Source organism: Bactrocera oleae, chromosome 6 (assembly GCF_042242935.1).
Source record: "Bactrocera oleae isolate idBacOlea1 chromosome 6, idBacOlea1, whole genome shotgun sequence".
Taxonomy (NCBI): domain Eukaryota; kingdom Metazoa; phylum Arthropoda; class Insecta; order Diptera; family Tephritidae; genus Bactrocera; species Bactrocera oleae.
The window spans coordinates 38,548,040-38,554,039 of record NC_091540.1 but is presented as its reverse complement, the minus strand read 5'-3'; the positions used below and the strand labels follow the sequence as shown (position 1 = coordinate 38,554,039).

At 33.3% G+C, this 6,000-nt stretch overlaps 1 protein-coding gene across 2 annotated transcripts in view; it reads left to right on the top strand.

Annotated features, from left to right (window-relative positions):
- The first annotated feature begins 2,698 nt into the window (after positions 1 to 2,698).
- The window catches only part of LOC106623019 (GTP-binding protein Rhes), a 99,211-nt gene continuing 95,909 nt past the window's right edge, over positions 2,699 to 6,000 (top strand). Inside the window, exon 1 of one of the 2 annotated variants that reach the window (XM_036364924.2) lies at positions 2,699 to 2,935. The gene's annotated coding sequence lies outside the window, so the exon portion shown is untranslated. Of the gene's footprint in view, positions 3,262 to 6,000 lie in introns of both variants that reach the window. The other variant, XM_036364929.2, reaches the window with a different exon arrangement.

The following is a 6,000-nucleotide window of genomic DNA, read 5'->3' as shown; positions in this document are numbered from 1 at the left end:
CGGATCCCGTATTTAGGGAACTGAGGGAATTGAACACAAATAAAGCTCTGACAACAAGTTCAGTCCCGAACATCAGGACATCAAATTTTATTCCATAATGTTCTGAGTCTTCATTCTCACATTAATGATATAAAAAGCGACTGTTCGATGCTATCTTCAGATATTTTATGTTTTGTAGAAACTTGGAGTTATCCGTTCGAAAATTTTGATATACCAGGATTTACTCCAATTAATGAGCTGAGGATAGATAGCACGGAAACAACCAACAGAAATAAACGGGGCATTATAATATATGCAAAGCATAGTATTGCTTGCTCTATAGAATCAAAGGCTCTAAAGAAAATTTATTCAGGACGCAAAGTTTAAGAAGCGGTTTTGTTTAGATGTTTCAATATTAATATTCTGGTTCTATATAGAAATTCAGCTTTCTCTGTCAGACAATTAATTGTAGAACTTCAGGAAGTCCTTACTTCTGAGTTAGGCAATCAAAATGTGCCAATTGTTGGAGATTTTAACATTTGTTTAATGTCTACAGAGACTGCAATTAGAAATCTGCTCCAAGAAAAAAGCTTTAGTTCCCTGCTTGGTGCAGAATATTCAACTACACCTGCCGGGACACAAATTGATTGGGCATTTTCAAACATGGATCCTTCCCGTGTAAATGCAATTACTATTGACACAGTACACAGCTATCATGACAGTATTTGTGTCTCTATTGCGAACTAAAGTTTTCAGACTTAGTGCAATAGTTTTTAAGACAATTTTAAGAAAAATATGTAAATAATCTAATTAAAAAAATTTAAATTATATATATAATTTGTTATTATATATGACATTATTGTATAAATATATGATAGAAATTAAATAGTATAAGGAAAAAAGAAATATAATTTGGATATAAGTATAAGAATCTCTACAAAAATTTATGTTTAATATTGTAAATATTATATACAAATTAATATAATAATATTATATCATTTTTAAAGTTGTTAATATTTATTATTTTTAAGCTAAGCATGTATAATTATATCGATAAAATAAATAAAAAATGTTATTCACTCTTCAAAAACGATTTCTTTTCATACTTCTCAATACAGTTGTAATGCATTCTATATAAAATCAATTATAAGCGTATACAAAAAGCACAAGAAGGATTTCTCATAATTTGAGTAAATTTAGTTTACAAATTACTCTAATTATTTTCACTGTGAGTGAAAAGTAAATAACTAAGGCAACAGTTCCTACTTCCAATTATTAAAATATATAAAGAAGTCTCAAACGAATATACCATTTAACTTTGCGAGAGTATAAAATGTTCGGTTTCAATTGAACTTAGGCCTTCCTCACTTTTTATACTCTCGCAACCTCTCGCTACAGAGTATAATAGTTTTGTTCACCTAACGGTTGTTTGTATCACCTAAAACTAATCGAGTTAGATATAGGGTTATGTATATATAAATGATCAGGATGAAGAGTCTGTCCGTCTGTCCGTCCGTGCAAGCTCTAACTTGAGTAAAAATTGAGATATCTTTATGAAACTTGGTAGACATGTTTCTTGGTATCGGGAGACGGATGGTATTGCAGATGGGCGTAATCGGACCACTGCCACGCCCACAAAACGCCTTTAATCAAAAACAAATAAATTGCCATAACTAAGCTCCGCAATAAGATACAAGACTGTTATTTGGTACACAAGATCACATTAGGGAGGGGCATCTGCAGTTAAAATTTTTTTTTTTTAAGTCGGCGTGGGCCCGCCCGCTAATAGGTTTAATGTACATATCTTCTATACCACTGAAGCCATAATAAAATAAATTCACTAAGAACAAATGTTTTTAGCATCTCTATCGAGGGTGTGAAAATGGGTGAAATCAGGTGACAACCCCGCCCTCTCCCCAACCACGTTCAAAATTAGTCAGTGGGCGTGGTACCGCCCACTTTTAGGTTTTACGTTTAAAGTATGCCACTTTTTGACCAAAAATCGTCTAAATCGAACCTAAACTATTCAAGCCCCTAGGTACTGAATATGTGGATCCCAGTGCCTATAGCTGACTTTTTACCGAAAATATCGGTCAACAAGAAACAATTATTAAAATATATAAAGAAGTCTCAAACGAAAATACCATTTAACTTTGCGAGAGTATAAAATGTTCGGTCACATCCAAACTTAGCCCTTCCTTACTTGTTTGCATATACATTTATACAAATTTTCAAATATTCTTCACATAACAAGAAAATACTGTGTAAAGTGAAAATTTAACTATAGCTAAATATTTTTGATTGTCGCATAGTCACAGAGTAGTCAATTTTGCGAAACTAATATGAAATAAAACATTAAAAATTATCCTGAAGCGAATATCTTTTTTGTTCGAACAAAGCCTCAGGCGTATCCTTGGGCATGTCGTAAGTACGCTTTCTCATGCACACACATACTTCACAAATTGTATTATGTGTGAATGGGACTCACAAACCGTTTTCATTCATAAATTCCGAACACTGGTTTATACAGGAATTTCAGTGTGTATGTAGTTTGAAGGTTTACCACAGAATTCACCTTTGCGCTCTGTTAGCGATAACAGCGTGAGAGTACCCAGAGAGAGCTGCAATGCAAAATATTGTTATAATAAGTTTCGTCTGTCCTGTTGCTCCTGCAGGTTTTCCACACTAAATATTATGAAGCATTCCACTCTCGGCCGTTGTGGTGAAAGCAACGTGGAACTCGGAAGACACGCACAACTTAGAAAGTTGACGACAAATTAAAATACGGTTCTGTGCCCTAATGCTTAATTTTATTATCCGCGGAAGTGAGAGAACAAAACAAAATTGATAAAAGTTAATAATTAAAGTGAGAAAAAAGCCAAAATTGAAGAGTCAAGAAATAGTAAGAATAAGAGCAAACGTGTGATATAAAATAAAAGCAGTGTGTGTATACTGAGTAAGTCATGTGTATAAGTATAAGAATGGATTTTTAAGTTGCCGCGCTTCCGTCTTAACAACTGTTGTCGTCGTTAGTGTGTATGCGCTTACTATAACGGAAAAGTGTGATAAGCTTTTATACATATACATATGAATATATATGTGTGAACGAGTTTCATCGAAATCAAATGTCGAGTATGAGTGAGTAGCGAGCAGTGATGTGTGCAACAGAAAGGTGCTGCGGCTGCCACTGCTGAAGTGTGAATACGACTTTGATAAGTGGCAAAACGACGAAATTAAGAAAATAGTGGAAATAAGTGTCAGGCGCAGAAAATCGACGTGTGGGTCTGTATTGTGTGCTATGTTGACACTAGCCCCACGATTGTGCTACCAAAACCTATAGATTAATACCTCTAATTGAAAAGTGGAAAAATTAGAGAATATTAGGAATATACAACTATTTCATACGAGGAACTCCTAAGTTGATTGAGCTTAGAAAAATGCAAAAATAAACATTCCAGTGTTAGATGCGACACCGCCCACATTTACGTGAATTCCTATATCTAGGAACTACTTGACCGACTTCAACTAAATTCGGTGTGTTAAGTCACCTGAATATTTCAGGACCCCAATACATGTGATTTTTTTTACCTAACGTATCGCTCAATCTGTGAGGTCTTGTATTGAAACTCGGGGAGTATAGTTTTATGATGACAGCATACCCGCTACCAAAAATTGATACTGTCAAGTCAAAACTTTGCTTAGCCCCATATACCTTACATAACTATTTTTGAACTTCTTGTAGTTTTTATACCGCATCTATTCGTCCATATACAAGAAATCTTACTATAATTCAGAAAAAAATTCTTTATAATAACAGTGTACAAAGTGGATGAATTCAGAGCAATACTTTCCCTAGTCTTCTATATACCTATCGGGTTTTCAAATGAAATTCAGGGAGCTTTTACTTCTGCTAATGATTTGTCTTTAAACCAAAACTGTATAAAATCGGGTCAAAATATTCCTAATAATTTTTACGAGTGTAAGAAAGTTGATAAGATTTATTTTAGAATTTCAAACTTTCGAAACGGGCTCCCATGTGGGATATCTCAGCAAAATTAAAAAAAGCTCCCCTAAACTGACTATATTGTTTTTCATTAGTCACTAGTCCAGAATAAAATTGGGTTTCCCCATCCTTTGGTTGATGTTTTCCTCATATACCCCATATATTAAATTTCGCACCTTTTATTGAGTTTATATCACATATATCTCATTTTAGTTAATTATGTTGAACTTAATATTAATATTTCGGGCAGGCAAAATTTAGTAATGCAACTAATTGAATCTACGACTTGTAATATACATAAGTTTATAAGATACAAAATTTTGAGGTAATCCATTTGGTTTCAACTGCTAGACATTTTTTTAGGATTGGGTTTACCAGAATATTGGTAAATATTCAAGGTTGAGGAAACATGTTAGTTGTATAATATTGTAATACCTGTTCATTGTAGCAAAAAATCAATGTGCTTTAAAAAATCATATTTACAATAAAGTTTCAGTCACAAAATTGCAAATTAGTGTAAGCATATAGTATATATATAAATAAATTAGTAATTTATTGAGAGTTCTAAAAATAAACGCTTACGAAAGTCGGAAAATAACAATTCATGTTTTACAATGGGTCCCATGTAAATAAATAGGTATGCAAATATGGTATACTTTTGTCGTTTGCTTGTTTCCGGTGGCCAAACTTTTAATGAAAAACATTTAAATTATAATTTTGACGATTAGTCGAAAGTATGGTATACATATGAGTGGAATTAAATTAGCGTCCAGCTTGTTGCTTAGGAGAGCAAATTTTCTGTCATGATTACCTGCAATCAAAATATGGGCATATAAGGGACACTTGAGCATGGTTGGGATAACTAAGTAGCGGTAACTAATTGATATTGCTTATCCGCACAAGCTGCTTTTAATTAGTGTTGTAGCCCGTGCGAGAGAATTGCACAAAGGAGCAAGACTTAGCAATGAAATAATTGTAATTTGTCCTGTATTTTAATGTGTCCTTATAAAACAAACGGCGCGCATATTTTAGAAGTGTCCGGAGGAACTGGAGAAGAATCATTCATTCTGGATTTTTAAATTTGAAAGAGCACTTCATATGTTCTACTTACGCTTAACACAGTAATAACAAATTGACAAAAATAGTGATTTATTCTATGTATAATCGGTTTTACACCTTTACACCCTTTCTTCGAAACGTTTATGGATTTCATGAGAAGCTTTCTTATACAAAATATATGAACCGAGTGTTAATATTGACTGGATTTATAGATTAACTAAAGGTATGACCCATCTCAATGGTAGTATACAGTTTTATTTACAATATAGAATATAGCTAAATGAGGACAATTAAAAATTGTGACTAAAAAATGATTTGAGTAGCTCCATGTAAGGCTGTTCACTTTTTCTTAGCTTCGTTTACTATAACACTCTTCACAAATAAAAATGTTCCCATACAAGAACATGAATATGAAACCTTTTTCTCCTAGTGGTAGTCTGATCTGGTGGGAGGTTATAGCATTGCCTCTAACAATAAACCATGCCAAAATTCTTGAAGATATGTCGTCAAATGAAAAAGTTTTCCATGCAAGCACTTAATTCTGATCGTTTACTTGTATGGCAACTATATTCCATACTGACCCGATATCGGTAGTCCTGACAAACCAGCAGCATCTTAAGGAGAAAAGGACCTTTACAAAATTTCGATGTCTCAAAAACTTACGGGCAAGTTCCCGACAGACGGATAAGGCTAAATCAACCCAGCTCGTCACGACGTTCATTTATATGATTCTTACGATTATTAAATATGGTATATAATTTTATAGGGTCTCCGAAGTTTTCTTCTGGTTGTTACAAACGTGGTGGCAAACTTAATATACCCTATACAGGGTATAAAAATAGACAGACTCACCCCAGAATATTTCAAAGCATATTTCCAAATTAATATCTGAAATTTATACATTTTAAAAACTGAAACAATTTTCATACACAAAGTTGGCGGGACTAGTGGTATATCGC